Here is a 12,750-nt window from a genome sequence, read left to right on the forward strand (position 1 = left end):
GTGGAGATTACATTTAATCAATGTAGTGACTCAAAATATAGCCTGTTTTCCCCACATAACAGACAGAACAAGCATTTCCAATGCAATAGGGTCTTGCATTTCTCAGAGTTACAGATAGTAGCAGTTGTAAACTCCCAACCGGACTTTTCTTGCCACGTTAAATGGAAAAAAACTGTGCGATCGAGTTGCTACAGTTCACTCGTACGGACAGCTGAAGGCGGCATGCAGGTATAAAAAAAAAATAAGCAAAAAAGACCGGTTTCAGGGTATCAACCTTCATCTGACTGAGGGTGAATATTTGATTTGCTCTGCTTTCCGTCCATCAGCTGTTCTTTTTGCATTTGTCGCCCCAAGTGGGAAAGGTATGCCCAGATGTGGGTCCCATGCTCACTGCGCCACTGGATTCAAGCTAGCCTAGCTGATGAAGGGCGATACCCTGAAACCGGTCCTAGGATGCTTGTTTCCGGTCCAGGGAGGACCTGGCTTGGCATTTCGGGCTGAACTGTTCCCATGAGGAACAGGGTCAAGACTGATTTGCATATGGTTGGGTCCAAACTGGGGTGGCGTGATGAGCAAAAAAACGATGGATTAAACCCAGATCTTTGTGACTGGGGGTGAATGTTGATTTGCTCTGCATTCCGTCCATCATCTGTTCTTTTTGCAAAGTTTGAACTCGTGGCAGATCTTCACAGCATGTGCGCAACCTATTCAGTTATCTTTCTGGGTTTATTGTCAGTGTAACTGGTTGGATCCTCCATGCACCTCATAACAGCCCCTCTGGGTGTACAACTAAGGACGTTTCCCGGTCAGGTCAGGTCAGCTGCACTGGTGCACAGCCTCATCCGGTCTGGGGCCAAATTACCAATACATCCAAGAGCTGGGTGAACAAGAGTCCTGGATTTGCCAGGACACTCCCGTTTTAAGGTTGAGTGCTTTTCTGACGTGTTAGTATCGATGTGGGCTTTCAACCACGCCCAACGCATGCCCATCACTATCACTCGTTCATGGGCTTGCCTTTCAAAAATCTTTTGTTACCATTGATAAATGCTTTACGTTTGTCTCCCTCCTTGGGGCAGTTTTGTTACCGCCTTGGCCATCGACCCTGTTACTTGGATAACTGCACGTTTGCTGATAAATTTGACTGAGCAAACTTTTTTTTCTTTTTGTGTCGCCCCTTCACGGTCATACTTGTGGTTGCCATGGCGCTTTGAATAGGCTCGCTTATGTCAACTGCTTGACTTTTCATTTACAATTTATGTGGCAAGAAAAGTCCAGTTAGGAATTTACAAAGCTAATAGCTCTAACTCAAGCAAACACGAGACCCACTGCATTGCAAATGCTTGTTCTGCTTGCTCTGCATCTTTCTTTAATTCCAGAGAAAACCAAACAAGCAGTCCTGAATGAGGTACCTTTTGTTTTCGGTTTCCCATGTGAAACTTTATCTGACATCCTCCTGTTCACTAATTTCCCCATCTGAAGGATTATCCTCAGAGGGGTGGTCCCTTTTGAACTCTGCCAAAAGGTCCTGGAGCTGTACTTTGGTAGAGTTGGACCCAGTTTTTATCTTTTTTAGCTTATAGAGAGACCTTAACTCTGACATCTTTAGATGCAGGTAAGGGGTGAGGTTGAGTTCCACCACCATCTCATCTGTGCTAGACATTATTTCTCTAAAGGTTGGGATTACTTTTTAAGAATCTAAAAACTACTTCTAGAACTTAAATCCAAACTTTTAAACTCTAAAAGAAATGCTATCATGGACTTACACAAGGCCCTAGCAGGACTTAATTTTTTTTTTTTAAATAGCTCAAATTTCAAAAATCAGTTTCTAATGACAATTTTGGGATTGTAGTCGTGTGATCAGGTATTGGCCGAGTAGTCCAGCAAATGCAAAGTCTGAGACCCTACCGCTGATCCACCAATGTAGGAAGTTGGCTCTGTATATACTATTTCAAAGTAAGAAATAGTGTGCACAGAGTCCAAGGGTTCCCCTTAGAGGTAGTATACTGGCAAAAGTAGATAATTCTAATGCTCTATTTTGTGGTAGTGTGGTCGAGCAGTAGGCTTATCAGAGGGTAGTGTTAAGCATTTGTTGTACACACACAGGCAATAAATGAGGAACTCACACTCAAAGACTTACTCCAGGCCAATAGGTTTTTATATTGAAAAATGTATTTTCTTAGTTTATTTTAAGAACCACAGGTTCAAGATTTACAAACAATATGTTAAATGTAAGGTACTTCACTTAGATACTTTAGGAACTTTGAATGAAAGCAGTATCACATACAGTCTTTGTAAAAATGGCAATAAGCTATTTTCAAAGTGGACACAGTGCAAAAATCAACAGTTCCTTGGGGAGGTAAGTAAAGGTTAGATTAGAAGGTAAGTAAAACACTTACAAGTCTCAGTCCTGGGGCATAGGCAGCCCACCGTTGGGGATTCAAGGAAACCCCAAAGTTACCATACCAGCAGCTCCGGGCCGGTCAGGTGCAGAGGTCAAAGAGGTGCCCAAAAGCACATAGATGCCTATGGAGAACGGGGTGCTCCGGTTCCAGTCTGCCAGCAGGTAAGTACCTGCTTCCTCGGAGGGCAGACCAGGGGGTATTTTTAGATCACCAGGGGGGACATGAGAAGACATACAAAGTACAGCCTCAGCGGCACAGTGGCAGCTGGGTGCAGTGAGCAAAGCAGGCGTCGGGTTTTAGATAGAAAACAATGGAGGGACCCAGGGGGTCACTCTAGCGTTGCAGGCAGGCACGGGGGGCAGGAGGGGGGCTTCTTGGGCCAGCCATCACCTGGGCTAAGCAGAGGGTCGTCTGGGGGTCGCTCCTGCACTGAAGTTCGGTTCCTTCAGGTCCTGGGGGCTGCGGGTGCAGTGTTAGTTCCAGGCATCGGTTCCCTGGTTACAGGCAGTCGCGGTCAGGGGGAGCCTCTGGATTCTCTCTGCAGGCGTCGCTGTGGGGGCTCAGGGTGGTAGTCTCTGGTTACTCACGGACTCGCAGTCGCCGCGGCGTCCTCCCTGAGGTGTTGGTTTTCTGCTGGTCGAGACGGGGGCGTCGGGTGCAGAGTGTGAAGTCTCACGCTTCCGGCAGGGAACGAGAAGTATTTGGAAGTTGCTTCTTTGTTGCAAAGAAGTTGCAGATTTTGAACAGGGCCGCTGTTCACTGGAGTTTCTTGGTCCTGTAGTCCAGGGCAGTCCTCTGAGGCTTCAGAGGTCGCTGGTCCCTGTCGGATGCGTCTCTGGAGCAGGTTTTCGAAGCTGGAGACAGGCCGGTAGGGCTGGGGTCAAATCAGTTGTCATCTTCCTCCTCCTCTGCAGGCTTGTAGGTCAGCAGTCCTTCTTTCTTCAGGTTGAAGGAATCTGATTTCTTGGGATCTGGGGAGCCCCTAAATACTGAATTTAGGGGTGTGTTTAGGTCAGGAGGGCAGTAGCCAATGGCTACTGTCCTTAAGGGTGGCTACACCCTCTTTGTGCCTCCTCCCTGTGGGGAGGGGGGCACATCCCTAATCCTATTGGGGGAATCCTCCAAACTCAAGATGGAGGATTTCTCAAGGCAGGGGTCACCTCAGCTCAGGACACCTTAGGTTTGTTTCTCTCATTATCTCCCCTGAACTTGCCGCCAAAAGTGGGGGCTTTTTCCAGGGGGCGGGCATCTCCACTAGCTGTAACATTGTAACACGAAGCTTGAGCCTTTGAGGCTCACTGTTAGGTGTTACAGTTCCTGCAATTGGGGGGTGGGGGGTGTTAAGCATCTCTACCCAGTGCAGGCTTTGTTTCTGGCCTCAGGGAGCACAAAGGCTCTCACCCCAGGGGGTCAGAAACTCGTCTCTCAGCAGCAGGCTGGCACAGAAGGATTGGGTAAAATACAGGGGGTATCTCTAAGATGCCCTCTGTGTGCATTTTTTTATAAATCCAACACTAGCATCAGTGTGGGTTTATTATTAGGATGCTAAACTTCCCAGTATTCAGTGTAGCCATTATGGAGCTGTGGAGTTCGTTTTTGACAAACTCCCAGACCATATACTTAATATGCCACAACTGTACTTACAATGTCTAAGAATAGACTTAGACACTGTAGAGGCATAGTGCTCATGCAGCTATGCCCTCACCTGTGGTATAGTGCACCCTGCCTTAGGGTTGTAAGGCCTGTAAAGGGTGACTTACCTATGTCACAGGCAGCATTTTTTGTGCATGGCATCCTGAGGGGGATGCCATGTCGACTTTGCCTTTTTCTCCCCACCAACACACACAATCTGCAATGGCAGTGCGCATGCGTTAGGTGAGGGGTCCCTTAGGGTGGCACAACATATGCTGCAGCCCTTGGGGACCTTTCCTGGTCACAGGGCCCTTTGTACCACTGGTACCTTTTACAAGGGACTTATCTGTGTGCCAGGGGTGTGCCAATTGTGGAAACAATGGTACATTTTAGGTGAAAGAACACCGGTGCTGGGGCCTGGTGAGCAGGGTCCCAGCACACTTCTCACTCAAGTTAGCATCAGTGTCAGGCAAAAAGTGGGGGGGTAACTACAACATGGAGCCATTTCCTTACAGTGATTGACATTGAATGGGCCATAAAGTGTAAACTACCCAAGATCACCATGTGTTAGACTGAGACTGAAATGCATTTTTGTACTTTGTTCCTAAAAAGGCATTTTCACAAATTAAATGGACTCAAAGAAGAGAAATGTTGCCAAAAACATGCAAATGTTCTGGCTAGACGAAGAACAAGATATCTTTTGAGATGGCTATGTCTAAAATAAAAAATTTAATCGGGCAAAAGGCTGCAAGAAGGCTCCACGGGCAAATGCTGCATTCCTCTTTCCTACAAAGGCTGTCACTTTGAAGTCAACAGAAAGCAAAACAAAATAACCAGGCTCCCATGGAAACACAGCTTGACATTTGACCTCAGTCGCAAACATGACAGATGAGAACAAGATTTAAAGGCCTGTTGAAAGAAAAGGAGTTGTGGAAGTATTCAATGAACACTGCTTTCTCTTTGGGTGGGACAAACTGTACCTGGAAAGCCTAAAGCAAATAAAACCAGCAAATGGGAAGAAAGGAAACTTGAGTTACAAAGCCAATGGCAAACAGCAGGGAACGCATCCCCACATCAGCTTTCTGAAACTACCCAAGATGTCTTTTGCACACCTAGACAGTTGCTGTCTGATAGGCTGCGACCTAAAAATCATGACTAAGGCAGCATGTTCCTCCCAGGAGCCTAACCTGGGCCTGTACAAAAAAAACTCAAGTTGTTCCAACTTAAAGCCCTCTGACAAGCAAAGAAACTTGCCAAGGACCCTAAACTCACAAAAGCTCATCTGCAAGCAGAAAACGCTAGTGCCATGGCAGAAAAAGAAACCTAATGGGAAGAGGATCTTGAGGGGAGGATGATTCCCTCAGCAGTCCCTCTGATAGTAACACCACTGGGAGCACTTCTGACATTACCCCAGATGATGTAGATAGTGAAGATTCTGATCTTCAAAAACTAGCTAAGAGTATAGAATTAGAGGTTGAACTCTTAGCTATACAAAAGGAAGTTTTGAGATGGGTGTTAAACCTATCTCTGGTGGCAGCAACAATTTAAAGAGGGAGACAGAAGTAGCTTTTGAATGTAAAATCCCCAAAGGGATTGTCCCCAAATATGAGGAAGGTGATGTTATCACTAAATGGTTCACAGTGTTTGAGAGGGCTTGTAGAATGAGAAAAGTAAATAAAAAATATTGGAGCTCTGTACTCTGGGAGCTGTTTTCAGAAAAGTGCAGGGATAGACTTCTGACACTTGAGACAAATGCTGAGTCCTATGACCCCATGAAAGGAACACTGATTAAGAGCTTTGGACTCACCACTGAGGAATATAGAATCAGGTTAAGGGAGACTCAAAAAACCTTGTTAGTCCTAGGTTTTTATAAAGACCCTTCCTGTCTGAAAAACAAATCCACTAGTGTGTCCCCTGGGATTGCCAGTGTAGCCTTGGAGGATGATTCATCAGATGAGGAAGCCCTTGTAGCTTTCAACTGTACGGTGGAACCAAAAGGTGAGTTGGAGATTCTAGAAGGAAGCACACACTTCAACCACCTACTGGTAAATAGATAGTAAGAGATGAGGGCAATAATCTGTTCCAAAGTGGGTTTTCCACACTACATTCTTACCAATCAGAGAACTCGTTTTTTTTAACCTAGTTCAAGGCACAAATCTGTATCATGACGAGTGAAAATTCATAACCAATTAGATGGCATTTTTGAACGATGCAAACAGTTAAGAAGATCCTATGAAGATTTGTTCGAGTGAATGGCAGAGATGGGAACAAACTGCTCACGTTTGAGTAGTTATTACCTTTTCTGCCCCCCATCAAGCCGCCACAGAGTTGTTTCCCTTTGTGCCCTGTGTGGCCTTCAGCTCTGCAGAAGAAGACAAGGTTAGATAGTCCGAGAAACCACTGCTGGCTATACCCCTGGGATATACCATACACCTCTGGGGCAGACAAGACCAACACTGAAAATATGGGACAAGCTCAGCTACAGAAAACGTATTTATTTATTTATAATAATACTCAGGCACGTCTATAGACCTTTTAGGAAAAGGAGGCCAATGTCTTTCAATTACTGCCTTGTTTATAGAAATTCTTGGGAAAATAATGTAAAAATGTGTTTTCATCTATAAATGCTCAAAAATGTAAGTTAAAAATACCACCCCTAGTACTAAAAATGACCACTCAGCTCAGAAACAAAGACCTCATGAAAACCTACACCACTGCATGGGATGCACTGTGGCAGCTGTTTGCAAGGACTTCCAGTCCCAGGCAACTTCGGGGCAAGGAAGGAGGAGCCCCCCCCCTTATTAATAGCACACCTGTGTCAGTACTACAAACAACAAAAACCTACTCTGTTTTGCAGGACGCACTGGGGCAGCTGGTTGCAGGGTCTTCCAGTCTCAGGCGACTTTGGAGCAAGGAAGGAGAGTTGGCGCGACAATGTCAAAACCAACACCTCTGCGCTGGACACGTACAGGCAACCCCAGGCCAAGGATGGGCCATCCAGCGCCCATCAGCGCCAGGGCAAGGCCAACCCCCTTCGTTCTGCATTATGGCAAGGGATACAACCCATTTGGACCTCCCCACTATTGTCCAGCTGAGTACTATGGAAACCCGACTGTGGCAGAGGGGCAGATGTGATTAAAGGAAGCACTGATGTGCGGCTAAATAGGGTGTTCTGAAGGTTGACATTGGACCTTGTGTTCACCATGGTTAAATGAACGACACCACTGCAGCTACAGGGGGAGCAGACTCCTTAGAAAAATTCTTGTCAGGTGCAATGGAAGGTTTAAATAAGGAAATAAGCAGTACAGAGGCTAAACTTAAGGCAACTGTTAAATCGGTCTCAACATGGGTCAAGTGCCAATCCGCATCCATGGTTCACCATTACAATGATGCAGCACTAGAGGACTTATTGAAGGACCTTGAGGTCAGCGGGAGTTTAGCTGAAAGCAATGGCGCTGAGACTCCTGGTTGGAATCATAATTCAGATCTCTCCCCCTTACAGGCTCTGGGCTCACCCCCCCCCCCCCCCCCCCCCCCACAAAAGAAACAAACTAAGAGGGCCACATGCTTATTTGACTCAACAGCCTACATTAAGGGAAGAGACAGCCGCCGCTGATGCATGCAGCCGTCTGAGTGTCTTGCACCTAAGGATATGGCTCTGAATCAATGCAAAGCCCTTCTCTCTGCCTTGGAACAATTCATGGTGACCCTCCATTTCAAAAAGACTTACAGCAGTCGAGACAGTTATAGTCATGTGTTGGGTGTCTGGGCCTATTATCCAAGGCAGTGACTCGTAGGAACAGAAATAGAGGCAGTAATTGGCAAAAGCAATGGTTTAGTCTGAACTATGATGCAAACTGAAGATTTGGTGAGGGGAGTGTAATGCAGTATGCTAGGATGAGAGGTAAGGCGGGGGAGGGGTCTACGGCAGGAAAAGAGCCATTTAATAGTGGCCGCTGATACCTCTGACCCTATCACCAGGAAGAAGCTCCTAATAATGCACTTCTGCACAACTTGGATCTCCCTCCTCAGTCGGCCCCATATGTTGTTGGAATGGCTGGGGTACCCCCTCTACCAAAAAATAAACAGGAATCCTGGAGGGGATTAAAGAATAAATTTGTACAATGGTTGGGGTCAAGGTTTGGCCAGATCAATATGTTGTTCCAAATCATGATACTGATGGGAGAAAAATGGGTGGGCAACAGACCTAAGTATATTGCCGTGGATTGTACTGTAATAAATTTTCGTGATTCATCACTGGTTAAATGGATCCTTCAGACCTGTTTCAATCAATCAGTCTCCACCAGAAAACCAGTAGGTTGGTTCTGTTAGAGTTCTTTTACAGGCTACATAGGAGGGTCTCTCTAATAGGAAAGCGACAGCCAGCTCAGAGTAGGGCGGGCCCGGACTTTATAGCCTAGAACCCCACTTTCAGTTTGTTCTCTGAAAGGCTGCCCACAACACTGACCTTTGATTGGAGAAGGGGGAACCGTTTTGGGTGCTTGAGTGACTTCAATGAGCAAGACTGACTCCTCAAACATAGTACGAAGCCTGAACTAAACCCTGTGCAGATAGCCCCATTAGAGATGTCTCCTGTTACCCTTGAAGCTTCGCCCTTAAGACTCCTTAATCATAAAAAATACCAGTGGTGGTAGTAGCAATGGTAACAATGTTGGGCTTTCATGGAACTTTGCAAGGTTACGGAAAAAAAACTGGCCCTACTCGACTGGAGGGAGTTTATTGTAAGATATCATATTATATGCCTGCAGGAAACAAGGGAGGTCAAGGAAAGTTTTAATGATGGCATCCCAGCCCTACCATCATGTTCAGGAAGGGAAAAAGGCAGACTAGCCACCTACATTAAGAACACTTTCCCTGGGAGGGTGGTTAACTTTCATAATGATCCCCCCCCTCCACACCCCTTTCCCCCACCCCACCATTTTACATCTACTGGTGTTTGATATTCGGGAAGAATGGGGCATTCTTTTCAACAATTTCTATAACTGTTTTGATACAAAAAGGCCATGGGTGATGGTTGCTCTCGGTAAGGCCCTCCAGAGCATCTAGAATGAACAGCTCACGTTTTTGCATAGGATACTGGCAGGTGATTTCAACGCCCATCATTGTACCTTACTGTGGGATTACGGACAGTAATGAGGTGCCCCTGGCTCACTTTAGACAACGAATATGGGAATACACTAAAACTTTTGGTTAAATAAATACTTTTGTTGGCAAGGATCAGGGCGTAGATTAAGTATGCCCAGCGCCTACATTCCTGAGTAACATTTGTATGTCAACAATATTATATTTGTAACTCAGGGAATTTGTGTAAAGATGTCACGAAGTTTGAGACCAAATTCACCAGGTATAGTGATCTGGCAGTCTTCACAATAAAGGTGAGGTTACAGGATGTTTTTAAATGCTGCACGAAGGTAGGATTTAAGCCAATACTGTCTGGGAAAAAATGATTTTCTATTAAATGGGAGAAAGTGGATCATTCTATTTTCCTCCATTCTATGATCCAACACAAGCCTGCAGAGGTAGCAATATGCCCAGATACCCAAGCAGAGGCGCTAACAATTAGATCAGCCTTCTCTGACATTACAGTGTTAATTAGGCAGTCATTAATCTGCAATAGACACTTGTGTGCGCAGAAAAAGAATGGATGATTTACGAAAATGTGCATCAAAGCCCTTAAGGATCTATATACGGACTCCGATGAGAGCATTGGCACCAAAGCGTGGCACGTGTACAATATAAGGCGGCCCTGACAGCCAGGAAAAAACAGTTAAGAGAGGAGACTTGGCAGGCAATGAAGATGGCAAGCCACAAAAAATAAATTAAAAAAAAAGACAGTGGCGCCTTTTGAAAGGTGATTAGTGCCAAAATTTTAGGGATTCCTCAGATCCCACAACCAAAATCCACGTCATGGAAGCAAGGTTGCTAGAAGACATTTCTCCATTTACTCAATTCAGTCTGACTCAGATAATGAAGGGCAAGGAAAGTCTGTAGAACAGTCTAACCCTCTGGTGTTCGATTAAGCGGAGGTCCAAAGGGCCATGAAGGAAAGCAGGAGGGGTAATGCCTCAGGCCCTGATGGTGTACGCACAGACATGTTCTTAGATTGTCTAGATCTTTGGGCCACTTTGCTTGTTAATATTTTTACTGCAATCACTAGATGTGGCCTACTGGAAAACTGGAATCCCTCTGTAATTGTACCGATCTATAAAAAGGGAGATAAATTCCAGCCTAAGAATTACAGTCCTATCTCCCCATTAGATTCTACAGTCAAGGTGATGGGGCATACCCTGTTGCATAGATTGGAGGATTGGGCACCCACAAACAATATTCTAACTGACACCCAATATGATTTTAAAAGGGCAGTGTGGATCAATACCTTTAATAGGCAAATATAGAGTTGCTAAGAGCAGCACTATTTTCCTTGCATTTATAGACCTTACAGCAGCATTCGACTGCGTATCACACTCCAAGCTATGGTCCTTCATGAAAGTCTTATGGGTGGAAGAGGGTATTATCACCTTTATCAGACAACTCTAATGCATCTGCCCGCTTTTACAGGGAGGGCAAATGCACTGAACTGAACTTTAAAATATAAAGGGGTGTAAGACAGGGTTGTGTTCTTGCCCATTGTCTGGTCTCTCTGTATATAAACAGAGTGGAAAAAGTTTTAAAGACTTGTGTAAAGGATATACTGACTGTAGGGACTCTCCCCCTCCCCATTCTTTTACATGCCAATGACATGGTTTTAGAGGCCGGAACGGGAAAAGGGCTTCAGGGTCTACGTGATGGTTATATTTATTTCATGTCAGACTTAGACTTAAGGGTCAATGAGAGAAAAACATTCACCATGATCTGTGGGGATAGACCGTTGAAAAAAAACTCTCCCATTTTAGCAAGAGTGTTAAGGTCTCAGAGGTTGCTTCTTTCTCCTAGCTAGGTATCCTATTTGACAGTAAGAATATTTGGAAAGCTATGCTGCTAAACAAGATAGCAGCTAATGAGAAATCCATCATGGGTCGATATGATTTCTGTACAAAACTAGGCTCCAAACCTGTGAAAGAGCTATTATCTATCTCTGCAAGAACAAGCTTGGCTATTAGCACCTACGGAGTGGGCGTTTGGGGCATGGTGGATGTGCATGGCATTTAACTGGTTGAAAATATCGTCACGAAAAGTTTATTGGCCGTACAGCACAGTTGCACCAATGCGATTTGCCATGCTGAACTGGGAATGCCATTTATAAATTGACAGAATCAAACTTGAACTACTACTACTACTACTACTCTGGCATGCCATGTGGACGAGGGATGGAGCCAGCCATTACAAAAATTGGTTGTAAAAGACTTCGTTAGATTAGATGCTGCTCTTGATATCCTATGGTTTGCCTATCTAAAATGTGTCTGTGGGGAAATAGGACACTCAGACTTATTTAGTTCTCATGACATCTCCTGTCCTTGCATTAAAAAGACTAGACTAAGAAATATTTTTGGACAAACAAAAGTCAGAAAGATGGGAGGCAGATAATCTTAAGCCAACAGTGATTACGTTCAACTTGGTTCACATGCACGAGGGTCCTCAATATAAATTATCCCTCATTCAGAATAGGTAAAATGGCTTTGTCCTCAGAAGATTTTGCTTTCATTTATTACCCCTCAAAGTGGGATACCCAGCTAATTGTTGCACTGTATGGGATCTGGCCCCTTACCCCTTTGATGGTATATCCACCCAGACAACCCTTCATATAACGCTTTTATACCTTTTATCAGATTCCTAGAAGGAAATTTCTAAAGCCATTGTTTACAGTTTTTAATTTTCAACAGTGCAAACCTGCCCTGCTGTTTTTGCAGCAGCTGCATAGCCCCTTGAAATGCTGCTTGGTGGCTTCCTTTATTTGGCAGGTTTTAAAAATAAGGAAAAGTGCAATATCATAAAACTGCTGTGTTTAGGTAAAGGACTATAGTTGTAACAGATATGCTTGTTGGACAGGGCTGTTACATGTTTTATTTGCATCTGATACAAGTTTGTGCCATTATTTTTCTCCATAGTAGCTGGGAGAGATTGTTTTATGTGTGATATTAAATTATTTTTAATTTGCAATATGTTTGCATTTTCTTAATGTGCTTTAATGTTACAGAAATTTAACGAATAAAGATATTTGATTAACTGACATCACCACCTCAGGGGATATCTCTAATGGAGATGATCACAATGTCTAAAGCAACTCTCTTACTTGTAGGAAACTACTGTGAAAGACTTGAATACAAGAAGTGTTTTTGTTAAATATCATTGTCACATCTCCACAACTAAACATAACTTGCGCAATAATCCTGAAGCTGTAATGTATCACTTTTGTTCCATATTGATGTGAGGAATGTTACCAAGACTTTGCAATTCAACACATACTCAATAGAAAGGTTCAGCAATAAAATAGGTTAACCTTGGTCTAAGAATCTTTTCATTGAACCTGGACCTTCCTAAAAAGCAGCATCACTGGCCACTACACCTAGCCACGTGTGATAAGAATACACTATTCTCAAACACCTACGATTTTGTTAAAGGTTGATGGTGTGTCCATTTGGAATCAATGGTGAAACGGTCACCTTCCAAATATTTATTGCATCTAAACCTTTCTGACTTTTACATTAATGACACAGCTATTAAAAGTGTGGGCCTCTCAGTAATCCAACCTGTTACC

The 12,750-nt window shown here is 44.3% G+C and overlaps 1 protein-coding gene across 2 annotated transcripts in view; it reads right to left on the bottom strand.

The window, feature by feature from the left end:
• CHEK1 (checkpoint kinase 1) overlaps positions 1 to 12,750 on the bottom strand; it is a 129,447-nt gene that overhangs the window by 94,043 nt on the left and 22,654 nt on the right. The window lies entirely within an intron of this gene.

The sequence above is a fragment of the Pleurodeles waltl genome, chromosome 3_1 (genome assembly GCF_031143425.1).
Source record: "Pleurodeles waltl isolate 20211129_DDA chromosome 3_1, aPleWal1.hap1.20221129, whole genome shotgun sequence".
Taxonomy (NCBI): Eukaryota; Metazoa; Chordata; class Amphibia; order Caudata; family Salamandridae; genus Pleurodeles; species Pleurodeles waltl.